This window comes from Phocoena sinus, chromosome 18 (genome assembly GCF_008692025.1).
Source record: "Phocoena sinus isolate mPhoSin1 chromosome 18, mPhoSin1.pri, whole genome shotgun sequence".
In the NCBI taxonomy this organism is placed as follows: Eukaryota; Metazoa; Chordata; class Mammalia; order Artiodactyla; family Phocoenidae; genus Phocoena; species Phocoena sinus.
The window spans coordinates 48,294,203-48,316,408 of NC_045780.1; the positions used below are offsets into that span (position 1 = coordinate 48,294,203).

General features: G+C 35.9%; 1 protein-coding gene across 6 annotated transcripts in view; it reads right to left on the reverse strand.

Annotated features, from left to right (window-relative positions):
• The window catches only part of KLF12 (Kruppel like factor 12), a 443,387-nt gene that overhangs the window by 403,243 nt on the left and 17,938 nt on the right, over positions 1-22,206 (reverse strand). The window contains exon 2 of one of the 6 annotated variants that reach the window (XM_032610839.1): positions 15,088-15,162. The exons of the other annotated variants lie outside the window; for them this stretch is intronic. The gene's annotated coding sequence lies outside the window, so the exon portion shown is untranslated. The remainder of the gene's footprint in view (positions 1-15,087; positions 15,163-22,206) is intronic. 6 annotated transcript variants of the gene reach the window in all.

A 22,206-nucleotide genomic window follows, 5' to 3' on the forward strand; every position in this document is an offset into this window, starting at 1 on the left:
AACTACTTCCCATTTTATTAATCAATATATTTTACATGGACACTTACACAAATCGAAAAAGTCTCCCACTTCCCATGGAAATTCCACTGTTCTTTTTTTAGTCATCTTTGCTGACACTAATGTCCAAAATAACATGACACAAGAATAAAGAAATTAAAATACAGAGGTCATAGATTTAGGCAAAGCTGGAGCTCCATTTAATGAAAAAGAACTCTGTAAACTATAAATCACCATAATATAATCATTATCATTTGCTTACAAATAACTTTAAAGAATTAGACTACATTAATTTTCAAAGAATTCTTTTCAAAGTATCCCAGCTCTAAAGTTATAATTCTAAGGTTTTCGAAAACATATCATCATATGCCGTATATATGTATATATATATAAATACACACACACACACACACACACACACACACGAGTGTCAAGAAACGACTGTAAAATTATATACAGTGAGAGGGACTATTCGCCTCAGACCCATTTCTCTAGATAAGTAAAACAAAGAAAAATACAAACTAACATAAAGGAGCATTACTTTGGTTCAAATAGCAATTCAGCATTTAAACCACTCTGTTTCAACGCTTAGGGAAGAACTAGTTTTCCCAAATATTTCAAAGTATACTAGGTGTACTAGTAAAGAACAATTTCTTTAAAAAGCTAGGGGATAGTCCATATTTGTTACACAAACATGTATTCAAAAATTTAAATCGGTATGTTTTATAGATTCTGATGTATATAATTTTATATATTTTAGACCCATCTCTTACACGTGTATACTAATAAATATCTGTCATATACACACAAATACATACACACACAGCAGAAAAAGTTTAAAATCCTGTTTATTCAAATTATTTATACTTTAATCCCTTGAGGGCTGGGAAAGTAAAGGACACTGGTTTTATTATTAATAACTCTAAAATATACGGATTTAGAAAACTACAGCTCCTGGCTTTAAAAAGCCAATGCACGTGCCTTTGTGGCGGGGAAGAAATGATCCGAGCACAACTGGCTTCCCCAGCGCTCTGCACTTTCCCTTATAGATCACATGGGTCATCTCCTTCATCAGATGTGCACTTCTGAGGGGAAAGGACTGGGCCAGGAGTCCCCAGAAGGAAGCACAGGGCTGGCACGTAGGAGGGACTCAGTAAAAATGTTTTTTTCCCCACAGCCAGAAAGGCTTTTAGATCTATTGTTCTACTGATTTGGCTACATTTTTTAAGCATTTCTGAAGCTAACTGCTTTCAGCGTTAAATATCCCACGTAAATAATATATTCTACGATTATTCTACTCACTGTGTACAGTATTATTTCCTTTCACTTGTTTTATACTTAAATATCTTTCAGATTTCAGAGGAAAACTCAGTTCTATTACAGATTTCTGAGATTTGATCAATTAAGTCGGCATTTTATAGGCTCTGATCATATACCCTCCAGCCTGAAAAGTTCACATTTTTCAAATCCCCAGGTAGAACAAAAATCAGTTCATTTCCCTTTTTTCAAATCCATATTTTTCTTGAGATGTGATTGAAAACCCCACGTGGGATTTCAGATTAGAAGTGTCAGGGGGTTATGACTGCATTCAGTGAAACTTCAATTATCTAGACTCCTCAAGGAATAAGTCCTCCGAGATGACTGAATTTTTGTTACAGTGAACATTTTCAGTGCCTCTATTTTTTATTGTAGTTTTTAAAAGACATGTTTATAAGCTGCGTTACATATTTCCAATTCCTTACAAAGAATGTACTGAAAACTTAAAACTATTCATAGTGACTTGGGGTTACCATTTTGAACATGAGTTACAGTGATGACCTCTGCCAATCCTCATATCTGATTCCAGAATCGCACTGGGTGTGTTGGGTTGTCTTCAGCATGGTATCGTGATACCATCAAGGACACACAGTTCCCCCCCCCCCCCCGACACACACACACACACCCACACACACCCGGTATCTCTCACACCTTCATGAAATCCTCTAATGAAGGTAGTGGCTTCCCCACCCAGATTCCTACCATCTTCCATCATGTCACGAGCTCGCTCTTTTGGTCTGAAGAGGCTCAACTTTTACACGCACATCCTGAGCAGTTCCTTTCAGTTATGTCAATTTGCTGACAAGTGCTCAGAGGCTGTTTCTGGAGGTTTTCTTCTTCCCCTTTTAATTATAAAACTCGAAAGGTTTTCATCTGAATTGGTGGTACAGAACGGTACCAAGTTCAAACAACTCCAAAAGTGTGCCTGCCATAAGACAGACTACAAGAGTTCATCATTCTAATTAAACGCTAAGCTGCATCTTAAATTATGTTTACCTTCCTTTGTACCCACTGCCCCTTTCACACTGGCACTCAGCACAGTGCTCAGAAAATCAAAGGGTGACTGACTAGACTGTACTCAGCTACAGGGAAAAAAAAAAAAGGTCCCCCATTTCTCCAACAAAGAAATCACACAGGCAGTAAAGATTACAATCACAAGCCTCAACGCAAATTTCACAGAAACACCTATTATGCAAGATGCATTCTCCATAAAATGTGATCATTAAAGATTCAATTATTTAACTTGCTCTCTTCAGAAAAACTATTTTAAAGGCAGAAACAATGGCCTAGGATTTCCTTCAAGCTTTTCCAAATCAATATTTGTAAATCATGTCTGTTTCCTAGGAAACTCAGCAGGTTAACCAAAGGCAAGGAAACTCTACCAGTGTCATTTCCCTTTTATCCTCAGCTCACATATGTGGTTACTGCCTATTAGAAGAAAAAAATGACCTTCCAGTATCAAAGAAATCACAATGAAATGAGAAGGGAGCTAGAATATCATTTTTCCAGCCTGCTTCTTCTCCTGGGGTGGATGGAAGAACAAACAGAAGAAAAGTCTGCCCAGAGAGCTCCAAAAAGCTGGAAAGCGGTTTATGATCTAGTTCAGTAAGTGCCCAACACAGTTTGTGGCATTTAGCTTAACTCACTGTGTGAAAGGCGAGACAAAAAATGTGTAAAACCTGGATTTATTAGAAACACTGGGTCAGACATTTCTGAGTTCAAATTCCAAATCTCTTTACCTGGGTAAGTTACTTCACTACTCTGAACTATGGTTCCTAACTTAAAAAAGGAAATATACCTAGCTCATATTGTGGTAATATAAATTAGGTTTAAAATGAATACAAAATACCAAGTTCAGAAACAATTCTGTCTCTGAAGAGTCTCCAAGTGCTATATTCAAAGAAGGCAAAACTGGTAGTTTCTCAAAGTCTTTATGCTATTGTTAAATAAGGGTGTGATTTTTTTTGCGGGGCGGGGGATGTTTTTTTTTTTTTTTCTCCTCTTAAAGGGTTTACAGGGATACATGGCCTTTACAGAAAGTACAATGGAGTATCACTTCTACAAACATTGGCAAATGAACTTTTTAGCCCTGAGAATATGGTTAGTATTTACTGTACATCTTCGCTGGGTCCACAGTACCTGGACTTTTTTCTTTAATCAACAACCAAATACAGGAGGAAAACTAAGGCACAAATCACAACATAAATGAGTTTTAAACACGACTGTAGAGCTTGTTTAAACAGTTTCAAATTTCTAAAAGCCATTATTAAATCACAGTATGTGTAAGGCATCACAACCCTGGCCCAAAGATCCAAACACTACATATGCTGCTAAGATTTGCTGCTTAACAAGATTCAGACACTATATCCCAACATTTTTAACACATTTTTAAGTATTTTCCCAAACATTTAACCACACAGCATACTTTAAAATGTTATACATATATTCATGTGCTTGGATGATTTAAATGTCTGCAATTGCAAAGCAACTTTTCTCTAAAGCAGCAACTTAGTATTTTTCCATACTCCAAGCCCCAACTCTACAAAATGCTCCTCCAAATACTTGTTTGAAATACTCCTTTTGACTTGTAGGTGCATCTACTGGCCCACCACACAGATATTCAAAATTCAATGTTCTCTTCTCTCCCTTTTAAAATACATAAAAATTCAAAAAAGAAACTAAGAAATGGAAACAACTAACTAAACTAACTTTCATAGGCCACATTCAGCATCTACTACCAAATGACAGACACCACAGCTCTACATTTCCGTCTGTACCATTCACCTCCTAATAGCCCAGAAATCCTGATCCCAGGAATGTAACCATTTCAGCCATAATACCAAAGACAATTCAGATTTTCAGCTTCTCAGTCACAGATAAAGCTGAACTCACTGATCAGATTCTTGAAATTAAACATTGACAAGCGAACATTGCTCCCATTTTAATTAAGTGCTAAAAATGGTCCAGGTAATTACTAACCATCGGTATTGCTAACCTTCTGGCAAAAGCTTGGTGTTACAAACTGTTAGGCTAATCAAATAATAATTATTATAATTAATCTTAAATAATAATTATATGATATACAATTATTTATGTAACTCATTTTTATATTTATATAGTTATTTATAAAAATATAAATGTTAAATTGTTATGATCATAAAATGCATTGTTATTATTATTATCACCACTACCATCACCACCAAATCCAGAAGCACTAAAATCTCAGGCATAGATTTTGACTTAGAGCCATGAGAGCTGAATTTCTGTCTGGGCCCCTGGCTTCACTGCATTCAAGCTCTATAACCTAGTACAAGTCACTTTACCTTTATCTACAGAAGACAGATGATTTAAAACTCCTTTAAGCTTCCATTACTCTTTAGGCCTCATGCCCTGGAGAGCTGTATACTGAATAATGAATGGCTGTATCAAACCTCATACATGGATTGTGCCACAAGGCAGGAATGCATACTTCCCAGATATTTAGTCAATACCACAGGAAAGAGCCATTATATAAATCAGACCTTGGTAACCTTTGTTTTCAAATTTTTACGCAAGGAGTCTTCATCATAGGCTTAACAATTTTTAGAAAATATTTTGCTAGCTTGTTTATGTAGCACTGAACTATGATGAAGCAATTGTGTTCAAAATGTAAAAAGGTTTACATTTAAGCGAACAAGTAAACAAGTTCACATGGGACACTGAATATTTTCAAACCCTTAAAGAGACAACATGTTATATGCTACAGGTCTTGTTTTACAACACAAATGAGTGAAGTTTCATTAACAGGTGTTTACTTTCTAAGGTTAGGAAAGGGTATCTTTATGACTTTTTCTATCCTAATTATTATTCTATAAATGGCTTTAGAGAAATCTCTTTGCACTGGGTCAAACCCCATAAGCATACAAACCTTTTACGATACAAATCTTACCTGGCTCAGAAACTGCAGCTAGAGCCCTCCCACCAAGCAGAAAACGAGTCATAAAAATAGCCTTTCCTCTGACCAAGAGAGGAAGACTATGAAAGACCATCAAACCAAGGTGCTGGTCTCATACCCAGAGTCTACAACTCTCCAAGCCTTTCCTCTAGCCTGGCCACATATCATATCCACACCACAAATAACAAATAATCCATTCAGTAAATCTTGGAGGAGAAAGAAGACACTAATACGGGGTACTAGGGAAGCACGTTCAATGTACATCCACAACATTCGTTCTTCCCTTTTTGTAAAATTCATCACATTTAATTCAGTTGTTTCACCCGCTAGTCATGGTCCCATAATGGGTGAAGACTGTGTCTACCTTCATTCTTGTAATACACCCAGCGTGGTGCCTCACACAGGGTAAGCCTTCATTGAAAAAAAAAAAAAAAGTGTTGATTTAAACTGGAAATTTCTTTGAAAACACATTCTAACAACAGTGCTAAAGGTGCTGAAATGGTACAAAGCTGACCATAAGATATTACTGTGTTGTTTGCCCAGAAGCACCCAAGGACATGGAGAGCTGCAGGGGTGGGGAGAGAGGATGGTACATGCAGGTGAGCATGCCCGCTGGCCCTGAGCACCCGGAAAGCCCAGGGCAGAGGGGAGCAGCTGAGCTGATGCATGTTGGCAGCTATCCACTGGTGACTAAGGACACAGGGCAGTGGAGGTGGACAGTAAGGAGACAGCACACGATGTGACAGAGAGTCGATAGAGAAAATAGGTAAAATGAATGAGCAAATAAGGACGTATGCTGAGGCTACGCAGGGCCAGGCTTCTCACTGCTGGAGCAAGTATTTACAAACATAGAAAGGGCAATGGCTAGAAAGACGTGTTGGTTTAGAACTGGAAGTATAATTAAGAACTTAGTTTAAAATATATATATATTTAATATGTATATATATGTTTATATAAATATATATAATATTATATATATTTAATATGTGTGTATATATATACACACACACACATAGATGTACGCATAGCTATAGATGAAGTGTTTATGGGTGTGTATATGTGTGTAAAAATGCTTGCATACGTGCATACATGGACGTGTTTCCTAGCGTCTGTTGGGAGGGCCCAGATCTTAGTTCCTGAGCACCATACAGAAAAGGAACCACGGTTGCCTTAAGAGATACAGCGTATTGCAAGGATGGGGCAGGGAAAGGGCAAGATGAGCCTGGAACAACTTACTCTGTCACAAAATAAGGAAGTGCTCCAAGATTGATGAGACACATAAGGGGTCCCCATTTGCCAAATCTGGGACGATATGAGCATCAAAATAAATAAGGATAATAGTGAATCGTAATGCCCTGAATAAACTAGAAATCTGTGACACATTAAAAAAAAATTAAAAGATGAGGAAGAAGGGAAAGCTCTTCCATAAAGGAGATTACCAGTAGAAGGAATGACAGAAAACGAAAATCACCATTTGGCAACTCTCACCGTGTTGGCTGACTCAGGCAGAGCCGTCAATGGAGACTAAGCCTGGTGGATGGTGCTTTGATGAGGGAAAGGACCCTGGCGTAATCTCAGATTACCTCCCTTGACAGCGCTCATCAATTACACAGGGGGGAATGGTGACTATGGAAGGGAAATCCGACATACACTCACATGACCAGCTGATCAAAACTAACAGCCACTAACAAGAAACAATCTCCAAAGTGGCCCAAGTACACCCCTCAGAGAATTCTGAAGAACAAAGTCCAACCTTGAATTAGAGGTATTATTTGGCTAAGTTATAAGTGCTATTTGTATCTGGCTTTATAGATCTTTTTGAGGGAAAAAAATAATCACAATTAAGGAAATGTTTCATTGTTACTGAAATGATCCAAAAGGAAAAAGACAACTTCAAAATCACTATGAATATGTATTGATGAGCCATAATTCAATTCTGCCTAATTTCAAAAGGCTTAATCTAGTATGATACTATAAAGTACAATGATTACACAAATAACTCATCAACACAACGTAAGACATACTTTATCATAGCATCACAGTTTACACTGTGATTTAGAGACGACGATAGAAGTTCTGTTAAAGGTTGGTGAAGTTATTAGTTAAAATATGACGCTATAATAGATCCTAAAAAGTTAATTTAATACAAGAAAAGTGAGAACAATTTTCCCAGTGGAATAATTACCTTTCTAAAACTGGGTCATAAAACTGATGTTATCCTGTTATTAAAATACACACACACACACACACACACATCATACAAAAAATAAAGAGGCATATACAGATAAGGAAATTTCCCAGATAAGGTGCTTTTTGGGCTTGTGAGTCATCACAGTTGGACATATTTTTAATATATTACTTCAGTGATTTGTACATTATTCCTCTGTGGACAGGTAGAGATATTCAGTGAATGATTGAACTCACGCACTGTGTGATACCACATTCATTCGACTGTAACTTTCCAAACTGACATTTCTGCACATTCACATCAACTGAAATTCATAAAGATGAGTAAGATACCAAAATTTCCTGACTTGCGTGACCTCCGAATCATTAAAGATTAAATGCTTGGTCAATATCATATGGTTTCAGTGAATCCACGTACCCGATGTTTTGAATGACCAGAACCCCACTCTGCTGGTTAAGTCAGATACGGTTTTTACTGTGTTTATCTCCAGCCCCCTACCCTCCTCTCAGCTTCTCCTTATTTCTGTTCATGACACCACCATTTTCCCAGTCTCACAGAGTGAAAACATAATACAGTAAAGCTCGTATACAATTTCAGGAGTCAACATGTTCTATCAAGAAAACATTTTCCTAGTTTAGTATATAAGTCCATTAGTGCCACTAATTAAATCTATTAACTTCTAAATTCATTAGATTTAGCTTAGGAAGCAATAGACCAGCAATGTGAAATAGAAGAGCCCTAAGAAACCACGGTGACTGGGAGATAAAATATGGAGTAGACAGGCTCTCATATTTTAAAACTTGATGAGTAAACACTACTAAAGTAGGTTAGGTCCCCCTTGACACTCCATATAGGTTCCACAGTAGCTCTGTATACTTCTCCTCTATAGCTCTTCGGCCACCTTCATTAATTTAATTAATTTCTGAAATCATTTATTGTCTTTTTTTTAAGACCATAAGCTGCACAGTTCACAGCAGGTTGGGTCACCATGAAATTTAGCACATCCATCAGGGCCAAGCACAACATAAGTCAATGATTATTTCAGTGCTGATAAGAGAGATCTGTTTTTTCACTAAATAAATATAAGGTTTACTGGATGACTGTATTTATAAATCTCTTAAGAAAGTTGAAGACAAAACTATGCAGTTTGATGGTCTATAAGAAAGATCAGGAGATAACTGTCAAAGGAAATAGTGACTGATTTAGCCATTTCAGAGTTCTCAAGAGACAAGTATTTTCTAGAAATACAATTACCTGAGTTTTGTATCCCCAACAGAACTGAGTTTTGTTCCTAATTATCTCTAACTTTATCACAGGCTCTTTGTTTAAAATTTTTGAAAATATCAATCTGATCGATGAAGGGAAAAGGGGAAGCAAAGCTAAGAATAAAATCACGTCATTATTATATTTGAAATACTTTAATTAGAAGCATCATACAATACACAGAGAATAATTTGACATTATTGAAGGTTTATCCACAAAGCAAAAAAAAAAAAAAAATTACTGAGAAGGCAAGAAAGGGGAATAGAAGTTAGAAAAGAAAGGAAAAGGATCTTTGGTAAAAGAGTAAATTCATACAGGATGGAATGCAGGGGCTGAATTCTTGGCTTCTCTCATCAGTGTACAAGTGAAGACAGCATTACTTGGCTTCCAACCTAAATATGTTAACAGAAACAGAGCTTCTGAAGGATTTTTTTTTTTTTTTTTTTTTTTTTGCGGTACGCGGGCCTCTCACTGTTGTGGCCTCTCCCGTTGCGGAGCACAGGCTCCGGACGCGCAGGCTCAGCGGCCATGCTCACGGGCCCAGCCGCTCCGCGGCATGTGGGATCCTCCCGGACCAGGGCACGAACCCGCGTCCCCTGCATCGGCAGGCGGACTCTCAACCACTGCGCCACCAGGGAAACCCCTGAAGGGCTTTTTCCACGAAAGGATGAAGTGCTTGTTCAAATAATGCAATATTCAAGCACTGACAATAAAAGGAGAAAAACTAATACACATTGTGCCTACTGATCTCCAAAGGAAAAGAGGAAGAAGGCTTTCGCAAAGAGAAAGGCAGGGAAAATGACTTTCATACTACGTGTAAGGAGAAAGTGTGTAGGGGGGGGAAAAAAAGAGAGACTCAAGCCCAGACACCGATGCTCTCAGCATCATCTCTTATTGTAATAAAATTAAGGTGGTTACAAGATAGCAATTTCTTGTCAGCTTTAAAAAGAAATGATGTAATTGAATTTTACACACTCGGTTGAGCCTCTACTCTATGTAGCTTGTACCCCAGCTACTGGGAATTCAAGGCTATTTATAAAGCATTGTCCCTGTCCTCAAGGCACTCACAGTCAATTATATTTCATAATCACATTTGGTGCTTCCTAGCTATTAAACGCTTCATCTGTGCTTTACCTGTAGACAGGAAATGCTCGCAGACGCGTAAACCGGTATCTATCGAAACTGATATTTAGGACTGTTTTGACAATACAGGTATTTCAACAGCTGTCTGGACCAATTTCTGTTTTAAATTGGACATCTTAGACATTAAAATTGAATTCAAATACTTAAAATAGAATTTTCACATAATTATCTGAAAAGTTCATTTATTATTTTAAATATTGGTGAAATCATGATTATACTTCACTATAAGGGGAAATTAATGGCTTCTAACATAATAAAACAGACTAATTTAGGGTACTTTATAATTGAATTCCCATTTCTCCTACTCAACAATACATTTCAATACATAAATTTTTTTTTTAATTATCAAATTCTCAAAATCTTTCTAAACATTCACATTCAAAAAATAGTGACATTTTCTGGAGAACCAAAATCAACACAACAAAACTGCTGATAGAAATTGTGCATTTTTTCATTGGGTCATCATGACCATAAATTAAATTATATTCAAAAATGTAACTGCCTAGAAAATATATGATTGTGTTATGTGAAACAGATGATTTCAGACGCCAGCTCCAACCCAAGTATTGTTAGGTATTTTTCTCTGTAAAGATAGCAAGGTGTTTAGCAACTCAAATCTATCTCCCACTAACCACAAAATACAGCCAAGTCAAACAATTCAAGAAAGTCTTTCCTATTCTTCCTCTGTATTGTGATAGTAAAGTCCTGGCAAGGGAGTTAGTTCCACTTCAAAACAGCTCAAAGGAAAAAGGAATAAAGCCGCCTCTACGGGACACACGTGTATTAAGGATTCAATTTCTAAGAGCAAATATCCTGGGTAGAGTCCCTGTGAAATTTTTCTTCAAACTTCCCAATCAAAATTTGAAATCACAGTGTTACTACACGAAAATAAAGTAATAAGCTGAATTTCAAGATAATCATATCACGACAGAAATAAGAGTAAAAAGAAATGTTAACTCATCACTTTTTAGATCGTTTTATGTTCTACTTCTTTAAGTATAAAGTCTCTAGGTATATGTATATTATATATATGTATGTATGTGTGTGTGTGTATATATATCTCAATTTGAGGTCTCTGGGTATATGTATACATATCTCAATTTAAAGAATAAGAAGCAGATTAGAGAAATAAACCACATATCAGAAACAAGAAATCAAGTAAAGCTAAGACATTAAGACTTGCCCTGTACTTGAAACATGGTGCACCTACAGAGCAGGAGCAAAGAGAAAGAACCAAAGTGAAGATGCCCACACATGGCATTATTCACCTAAGAAACTGAATGTGTTACAGATGCATAATAATCTATAAAGATTAAAAAAAAAAAGGCTCTTTAACGTATGTCCCTCATCTCCTTGAAAATACACACACACACACATACATATATATATATATATATATATATATATTTATGTTCTCTGCAATAGCAATAATAATTTGCCCATGTCTAGGTCATTTGGGCTTCCTTAGGATCTCTTGGGATCAACTTTTTCACCAAATTCCTACTGACTCCAATTGCTGTACGACTCTGAGCAACTCTAAATAATGTTCATTTACATATTATCTTTCTTCAAGAAGCTAAGTAGAACTCTTCAAGAGCAAAAGACAAAAGTTAGCATATTTATGTCAAATTTTATACTGAATAAAAACACTCTGTTTCTAATATATAGAGAAATTTTACCTAAATTAAGCATATACACCATGATGAAGAATTTTAAATAAATACCAAAATGCAGAAATTGTAAATCAGATTTTCTAACTAAAAAATAACTAAATGTAAAATCCAAACACTTGGAAATAACCAATTAGAAAATGCAACAGAAAACAGAAAAAAAATGTACTAAACTTGAATATTTTTTTAATGGTAAAATGAGTTATCAAACTAAAAAGCTTTTGCACAGTGAAGGAAACTATCAACAAAATTAAAAGGCCACCTACTGAATGGGAGAAGATATCTGCAAACAATATATCTGATGAGGGGCTAATATCCAAAATATATAAAGAAACTCATACAACTCAACAGTAAAAAAAAAAAAAAATCCCAATTAGAAAATGGGCAGAGAACCTGAACAGACATTTTTCCAAGGAAGACATACAGACAGCCAACAGACACATGAAAAGATGCTCAACATCACTAATCGTCAGGAAAATGCAAATCCAAACTACAATGAGCTATCACCCCACACCTGTCAGAAAGGTTATTATCAAAAAGACAACAAAAACAAGTGTTAGGAGGGTGTGGAGAAAATTGAACCCTTGTGCACTGTTGGTGGGAATGTAAACTGTGCAGCCACTATGCAAAACAGTATGGAGTTTCCTCAAAAAGTTCAAAATGGAACTCTCATGTGATCTAGCAATTCCACTTCTGGATATTTTTCCAAAGAAAACAAAAACACTGATTCAAAAAGATACATGGACCCCTATGTTCACAGCAGCATTATTTACAATAGCCAAGATATGGAAGCAACCTAAGTGCTCATTGACAGATGGATGGATAAAGAAGATATATATAAAATGGAATATTACTCAGCCATAAAAAAGAATGAAACCCTGCCATTTGTGACAAGGACAGACCTAGAAGGTAGTATGCTAAGTGAAATAAGTCAGAGAAAGAGAAATACCATATGACTTTACTTACATGTGGAATCTAAAAAACAAATGAATATAATAAAACAGAAACAGATTAATAGAACAGACAGGTGGTCGCCTAAGAGGTACAAACTTCCAGTTATAAATGAGTCACACAGATGAAATGTAGAGCATGAGGAATACAGTCAATAGTACTGTAATGTCTTTGTATGGTGACAGATGGAAACTAGACTTATCACGGTGATCATTTTGTAATGTACATAAATATCAAATTACTGTGTTGTGCACCAGAAACTAACATAGTGTTGTAGGTCAATTATACTTCAAAACAAACAAATTCACAGAAAAAGAGATAAGAGGAGAGGAGAGGGGGATTTGGATGAAGGTGATCAAAGGGTACAAACTTCCAGTTACAGGATAAATATGCATTAGGTATGCAATGTACAACATGATTAATTAACACTGCTGTATGTTATATATGAAAGTTAAGAGAATAAATCCTAAGAATTCTCATTACAAGCAAATATTTGTATCTACACGAAACGATGTTCACTAAACTTGTAGTGATAACGATAATATATGTAAATCTAATCATTATGCTGTACACCTTAAACTTATACAGTGCTGTATGCCAGTTACACCTCAATAAAACAGGAAGAAAAAATTAAAGAATAAATCATAAACTAGTTTATTTCAAAGATATGAGATATAAAAAATCATGAAATTAAGAATTGCTTTTAACTACCAAGTAAAAACTTTTTAAATATATTATGTTTAAATTTATGCTACTAAATTTTGGAGGTGACCAAGGCTACTAGACGACATTGATCTAAAAGAAGCAGGGGGACTTCCCTGGCGGTCCAGTAGTTAAGACTCCGAGCTCCCAACGTAGGGGGCCCAGGTTCGATCCCTGGTCAGGGAACTAGATCCCACATGCTACAACTAAGAGCCTGAATGCTGCAACTAAAAGATCCCACATGCCACAACTAAGACCAGGTGCAGCCAAATAAATAAATAAATACTAAAAAAAAAAAAAAGTAGGAAATCTGACTGAATCAATAACTACAGATCCGATTCAGTGGGGTTGCAGGGGGAAAAGAAACAAAAAATTATTTTAAAAAGATATATACAAACATGAAGTTTCTCAACATTTAAAGAACAGGTAATATATTTTACAGTAACTTTTAAAAGAAAAGATCATTCTGATGCTGTAGAGTACAGAAAAACATGGGACACTTACTAATTTACTACAGAAAAAGAAACATACTATAATGCAAAGCATCAACATGTCAAAAAGAAAAATCATAACATAACATGCCCCAAAATACTCAATAACATTCAAAGTCTATTCTTAATGATAATTCTTAGTGAAGAAAGAAAAGAATGCTTCCTTAACATGATAAAAATATCAATCCAAGCCAACAGAGATTGCCTACCAGAACACACTGAATAAAGCAGCAATAATAACCAAGACATTTTTGAAAATAATGGAAGATTTGAACTATATTAAAATGCTAAAATATATTAATTAAAACAATGTGAGGCTAAGAAATGGAGATAAGCTTCAACCAACAGTTGTAAACAAATTTTTCAAGAAAAATTGGAAATGTAGATTTAAGTGAAATCTCTCAGGTTACTCTGTTGGCTTAAATTTTTGAAAGCATTGTATATTTCCAAAGAAAGCATTGCTGTGGGCTAAATCAGCTACAGTGGACCTCAGCCCTATACACACCCAGCACTTCCTGCCTCACCCTGAGCTCAAGCTGCTTCCTGTGTCTAGACAGCCCTTTCCTCTCCCTCCACCCATTCAAAGCAACCCACCCAACAAGGTGTGGCTCACAGGCCATCGCTCTACAGAGCTTCTTAGAATCTCTAGAAGGAATTACCATTATTTCCCCCTACTGCAGTTCTTATCACAGCTTTAACATTACAAGTTATTCAATGCGTTCTCTCTCTCTTCCTCTAGATTGGAGAGTAGAACACTGTCTAAGAATAATATGTACTACTATCTATCGGCCATATCTGTGCCAAGCGCTGTGATGAAACTTTGCACACAACTTCTATAATCCTCTCAACAAATGCAGAATGAACGCTGTCCCCGTTTTACAGATGAGTGGGTGTAAATAACTAAACAGGCCCTGGAAGAAATAGGATGCTAATTCTTTTTGCCAGATTTCACCAACTACATCACAGTTGGTCTGAATTTAACTGACTTGGTATTCTCCTCTGAAAGAAGGAAAGGGTGAGAGATAATGGCTAAAAGAAAAAGGAGACTGAGGTTAGGACTTCGTGGTGTTGGTAGGGGAGGGGTTTGTACCCTAGAAACAGGATATGAGTACCACATGAAGCACAAGCCTGACTACTAAGTATTCTAATTCTGTATTTGAAATTGATTTCTATAATTTGGATCCAAAATTACCTTTTGCTTTAGAAATTTATTGATTCAGTTGAACTCTATGTAGTCAGTGGGGGAAAGAACAAATGGGAACTGTACTATAGTCTGAAAGAAAGTCTGAGCTTTTGAAAAGACAAGCCTTTGAAATATCCGTAATATTCTTTTCATTTTAAGCTCAGTATAATGTTTTTATAACACCTAATTTGCAACAGTTTTGTTGGAACTAAAAATAAGTAATCTCTGAGGTAGCTATACAAGCTTACCTTGAAAGAATTCAAAATAATAATTTGTTGATAGCTTCTAAAGATAAAAGCACTTTGTCTGGGATGTTTCAGGAGCTGTGAGTGAAAAAAGAGAAGACAATCTAATGATAAAGTCCTTTCACAAGATGATCTGAAATGTCCATTTAATCATTCATCCCAAAGAACACAACCTTGTTGAAGCATCTTGAAAAGTACAATACATCTCACATAGAGAAACATCTGTGCCGACGAAAAAGAAATGGTCTTTTAAAAGTGCTGTCAGTTACTAAACAGAAATGCAGTCTTTTAAAGTGGTATTATTAAAGAAATCATCAAGATGGCAAGCTTCCTCTTCTTTTCGGATCTTTGAAATATATACTTTTTAAGTTCCACTTATTTAAAAAAAAGCAAAGGTATTAAATAAAACTTAAGCATTTATCTGGCTGTTTCTACACTCGTTCAATCTTTGTTTGAGGTTAGAAAGCTATAAAGTTCAATCAGTCATACCTTGGCTCAGATTTTAAGCTGTTCATATTTAATATCTCTTCTTTATAGCAGAAATACTTGACTCTCCTTTTGAAAGAAAAAAAGACCCCTAATTTAAGATATTATTATATCATAGAACAAGGGTCAGCAGACCAAACAGAACCCATGACCTGTTTTTGTAAGGTCTGCTTCCCAAAAATAATTTTTACATTTTTAAAGGGTTCTTTTATATCTACACACACACACACACACACACACACATATACACACAAAATGGCTGTAAACATATATATATGTGTGTGTGTGTGTGTGTGTGTGTGTGTGTGTGTGTGTTTGGAAAAATAAATATATATACACATATACACACACACAACCAGACACCTTACATGGCCAACAAAGTCTAGAATATTTACTTTCTAGCTCTTGATGCAAAAGTTTGCAGACTCCCAGTCACAGAGCATAGAGAGTCTTTATCACTGTGACCTCAGGACACATAGGGCACTGACTTCATACACTCTCTGAGCTGCCAAAGGGACTGATTTTTTTAAATATCTTTTACATTTATCACAGAGACAAACTACTCGAGCCCGGCAGCTTCAAGTTGACAATGTCACTTCAAGAAACAGCTTTCCTCTCAATACTTGAAAATACTGAGCTTTCAGATGGGGTGCTTGTCTCCCAGATGGAGGTTAAAGGAGCAGGACGTGATACTTCCCACACATGTCTCCCTCATCCCCTTTCTTCCAGGCACACTCTTACTCCTCATTCAAACCCAGATGGAGGGCTTCCCTGGTGGCGCAGTGGTTGAGAGTCCGCCTGCCGATGCAGGGGACATGGGTTCGTGCCCCGGTCCGGGAGGATCCCACATGCCGCAGAGCGGCTGGGCTCGTGAGTCATAGCTGCTGAGCCTGCGCGTCTGGAGCCTGTTCTCCGCAACGAGAGAGGCCGCAACGGTGGGAGGCCCGCGTACGGCAAAAAAAAAAAAAAAAAAAAAAAAAAAACCCAGATGGAAAGTTTCATCCTCAATGAATCTCCAAACTCTCCAAATTAGCAAAGTTAGCTGTACCCTTCAATGCTCTCAGTACACTCTGTACAAACTTCTACTACACAATTTACTGTAATGTTTTACTAGGCTTTTGTTTACATTTCAAACAACGTTGACTTCTTGGTGACAAGGACCCTGTCTTGCTCAATTCTGCACCCCTAGCATTTAGCAGAATGCCTTCCCCATGGCAGGGGGGCGGGGCGGGGATTAGTTTCCTGAAGCTGCTCTAACAAATTACCACAAACTTGGTGGCTAACACGGAAGTTCCGCTCTCACACTTCTGGAGGCCAGAAGTCCAAAATTAAGGTGGTGACAGGGACACACCACGCAGAAGGCTCTAGAAGAGAATCTATTCCTTGCCTCTTCAAGCTTCTGGTGGCTGCTGGCATTATACGGTGTTTCTGGGCTTGCGGCAGCATCCCTCCAATACCTGGCTCTGTCTTTATACTGCCTTCCTCTCTTTTGACTCTTATAAGGACACTTACGGGATTTAGGGCTCACCCAGGTAATCCAGAATGACCTCATCTCAAGGTCCTTAACTTGAGTGCATCTGCAAAAACTTTTTCCAAATAAGGTAACATTCACAGGTTTGACAATTTCAGAAATGGACAGATCTTTTTGAGAGCCACCATTCAACCCACTGCAGTAGGCATTCAGTAGATACGTGTTTTCTTGCCTTAGATCCAAATGAAATAAACATCTTCCCAAAAAGAGGAAAAATGGATAAAGAATAGCCTTTACTTTGTTCCCTTCTTTGCTAATGTCCTGCTCGAAAAGCAACCACTGAGGCACAGCCAGAAGCCTATGCAGCATTTTCTTGCTGATCCCTAAGAATTACTCTACGTAGTGCCAGCAACAAATCTCTGGAGACCATATCTTTATTCTGAGGGAAAAAAACCCAGTTATATATCCTTTCTCACAAACCAACATACTTGTTCACATGGTAATTTTACAAAGATCTTCTCTGGGTGAGGTTCTGATCTCTTCAAATTATTTATATAAGGACATGAATGTGTAATTTTACTTGAGTGGTTGAAAGTCAAACTATTAACTCACTCTGATAGGAAACTTAACCAAGAGTTAAAGCCTTATTTTTCAAAAATTTAGGCTTTTGATCTGTTACGGACAGAATGTGTGTGTCTGCCCAAAATGTTTTGGTTGAAGCATAACCCCCCAATGTGACTGTATTTGGAGATATGGTCTATGAGGAGGTGACAAGGTTAAATAAGGTAGGGCTCTAACCCAATAGGGCTGGTGTCCTTAGACACCAGTGCACACTGTCTCTGTCATGTGAGGACACAGGGAGAAGATGGCTATCTGCAAGCCAGGAGGAAAGTCCTCACTACAGACCAACCCTGGTCTGGGACTGTCAGTACCAAGAACTGTGAGGAAATAAATCTGTGTTGCTTAAGCTACTGAGTCTGTAGCATTTTGTTAAGGCAGCCCAACCAAACTAAGGCAAGATCTAAACACAACCCCGTGCGCATTATACATACTCAGTGAGAATTAGTTGATTTTCATGACTGTGATTGTTCCCAGTACAAGGAACAAAGTTTATGACTTCACAACAAGACTTTTCAGAAAATATTTTAACTATATGGAGATCAAAGATTGTTATGATTTCCAAGTTAAGGTTAGAAACTGGGATAACAATCTCAAATCTTTTTAAAACTAAATTAGGGCTAAAGTAATTTTTCTGCCCAAGGTTTGAAGAGATCAATGAACTACTCTTAAAATAGAAACCTCTAGCAAATTATGAAAAGTGCTAGCAGTACAATGTGTGCGTAGACTCCTAACCTTAGAATAAAACATCCCTGATATCGTACTCCACGATATCAGGATGCCAATATAATGAAAACTCACAAAGGAGAAAATTTAAGAAAAATGGCAATCACCTTGCAGTAAGATGTAGTGGAAAAGTTATTTCCTAACTCTTATCACAGCAAGCAACAGGCAACCAATGGCATCACATCTAAGAGGGGGCCCTTCACACTGTCGACACCAGAGATTTTTATGTCGGTTACTAAAATGTTCTGGCAATGGCAGTACATTACCAAAAAAAAAAAAAAAATTTTGTCAAACAGAGTGGTCTTAAGGAAATGGTGCATGTTCTTTCTCAGACATCAGCACTACACGAGCTATAAACATGAAGTTGGGATTGGAATACTATTAGTCAAACAGCACAGTGAAGCATATCTTCCAAATTGATTGGGGTCATGTAGGAAATAAAAGAATATAAGTATCAATTTGATTAAATTCACAAAAGTATGAAGAAATGAATAAAAATCATAATTAAGAAAAACACAGGGACAGTTATTATGTTAATGTGACTATTAAAAAGCTGAGATAATAAAATGGGTAAAAGAAAAAGCAAAATGCTGAAGAAAAACACTACTTTACATTATAAAACAAATTAAAAAGGAAAAGTTAATGACAGAATAAGTCATTTAGTCCAGTAAAATCATATATATTTAAAGTCTCTCTCAAAAAGAAGAACAGGAATGGCAGTATTAACATCAGTCTAGGATGAATTTAATTTTAAAGGTATTCAGTACAAAGAAGAAGGATAATTTTAAAAAGAGTCATGGAGTTGTATGTCCCTAACAATACACAGGTAAATATACAAGCAAATCTACCAAAATTTAATGAAGACATAAAATTATAAAACTTAAAATAAAACACAGGAGAAGAGCTTCATGATAACGGATTTGCCAATGATTTCTTGGATATGACACCAAAAGCATAGGCGACAAAAGAAAAAACAGATAAACTGCACTAAAGCAAAACTGAGAGCTTTTGTGTATCATAAGGATACTATCAACAGAGTGAAAAGGCAACCCACAGAATGGGAGAAAAATATTTGCAAATCATGTATTTGATAAGAGGTTTGTATCCAGAAGAGAATATACAAAGAACTCCTACAATTCAACAACAACAAAAATCCAACTAAAAAATGGGCAAAGGACTTAGACATTCCTCCAAAGAAGATACACAAATGGTCAGTAAGCACATGAAAAGATGCTCAACATCACTAATTATTACAGAAATGCAAATGAAAACCACAATGAGATGCTACTTCAAACCCATCAGAATGGCTTTTTTTAAAAGTCCAGAAAATAACAAGTATTAGCCAGGATGCAGAGAAACTGGACCCCTTGTGCACTGCTGATGAAAATGCAAAGTGGTATAACTACTGTGGTAAATGGTATAGTAAGTCCTCAAAAAATTAAACGAAGAATTACAACAATATACAGCAATTCCACTTCCAGTTATATACCCCAAAGAATTTAAAGCAGGGACTCAAAAGACATTCAAACATCCATTTTCATGTAGCATGCATACAATGTAATATTATTCAATCTCAAAAAAAGGAAGAAATCTTGACACATGCTATAATATAGATGAACTTTGAGGACATCATGCTAATTGAAATAAGCCAGACACAAAAAGACAAATAATATATGATGCTAGTTATATGAGGTATCTAAAATAGTCAAACTCAAAAAACCAGAAAGTAGGGTGGTGATTGCCAAGGGCTGTGGGGAGGGGGATGGTTAAGTTTTATGTCACTTATATTTCACAACAATTTAAAATAACTAAATTTTAAGTTTAATGAAGATGTAAAACTATGATTAGAATGTAAAACTCAATACACCACACTTTTTGAATTAATCAAGTTTAACAGAACAGATATAAGTTAGACCATAAAATAATGTAAAATAAATCAACAAACAATTTAGCAGATGAAAAATAGAAAATCACATTCCTCAACAGAGAAGATACTGCTATTCAAATCTCTCGGGAATATTTATAAAAGTAAATCATATACTTAGACATTAAAAAAAACGTAGTGATTTAAAAATGAGACTGTTTTACAGATTACAATCTCTGAATGTAAATCAAAATTCAGATGGAAATACAAAATTGAAGACCTAAAAATAATAATCAGAAATTTAAAAACACATTCCTAGAAACTCTTGATTCAAAGAAGAAATAAAATTACCAACTATCTAAAAACAATGAAAAGGGAAGTAATTCCTCAATAAGAACACATAGAATATAGCAAAGGATATATTCAGAACAATATTTCTAATGTCAATGCCTTCATAGTTAAAGTTTTTCTTTTTTTTTGAAAAAAAGACAAAGCAAAAAGAAACAGATGAGGACAGAGAATTGAAAAAATATAAGCAAAAAGTCATGAAAAAGAAAACAAGGAAAAAACAGAGTAGAAATGATTTTAAAAAACCAAAATAATTTTTATAAAAGAAAATTAATAAAACAGCGAAGTAACACATGGCCCATTTATGGAAAGAACAGTTAAAAAAAAAGACAATATTGGGAATAAGAAAAAAGTGTGTTACAGTAGAAATGTAATTATGCATTAGGGAATACTATAATACATGTTATCCCAAGGTAACAAATTTAAAAGCCTATAAAGCAAATGGGTACATACAGATATCCAGAGATCACAGATACAGAGAAGAGACTGGTGGTTGTCAGAGGCTGAGTATGGGGGTGGGCAAAATGGGTGAAAATGATCATAAAGTACAGCCTTCCAGTTATAGAATAAGTAAGTCCCGAGGATGTCATGTAAAGCATAGTGACTACAGTTAACAGTAAGGTATCAGATATTTGAATGTTGCTAAGAGAGTAGATCTTAAAAGTTCTCTTCACAAGAAAAAAGCTATTGTAACTATGTGTGGTGACAGATGTAAACTAAGCTTACTGTGGTAATCAATTCGGAAATCACCTGAAACTAATACAATGTAATACATGCCAATTATATTTCAATATAAAATAAATAATTTTAAAAAGCAAATGGAATATTTCCTAGCCAAAACTTGATCCGAAAAGAAGCTGAAAACTTCAATGGACAGATATACAGACGAAATTGGAAAAAAGATTACATATGTACCACTGGGGGAACATAAAAAAAAACCAACTATGATCCAGTGGTTCACACCTGAGTATTAGCCTTTAAGAGACAGTTCCAATTACAGTGCAAGGAAAGACATGAATACTTTCTAAGTTAATTTATGTATCCACCAAAATTATTATACAAAAATCTGATTCAGCACCAAGAAAAATATTATAGACCAATCTCACTTGTGAATACATATTCCAAATATCTTTCCAAGTTATCAAATAGAATCAAGCAAAATTATAAAAAGTAATAAATTATTTTTTAAAAGGGTCTGCTCCCAATGCAAGGATAGTTCAATACTAGCAAATCCTCCAATGCTTGCTAACAGTCAACTAAAGGAGAAAAGAAATTTTCCATCAGTAGATTATATACACATACATACACACACACACACACACACACACACACACACACACTCCAACAGGTATTACCAGAGGAAAAGAAAAGAATGAAATCTAAGCACATTTAAGCTAAGCAGATATAGAAAGAAACTACTTCGTAAGATGAGTACCCTACAAATTAATAATGTTTTTGAGACCAAAAAGTTTAAGTCACAAGGCAACCAGGTGAACTAGGTTCCAGTTCATAGGACTGACCCTTCATAGAGAAATAGGAATTGCCTTTGGCCATGATAATGGAAAAAGAGTGAACAGTCATAAAAGCTGATAAGAAACACAAACAGAAG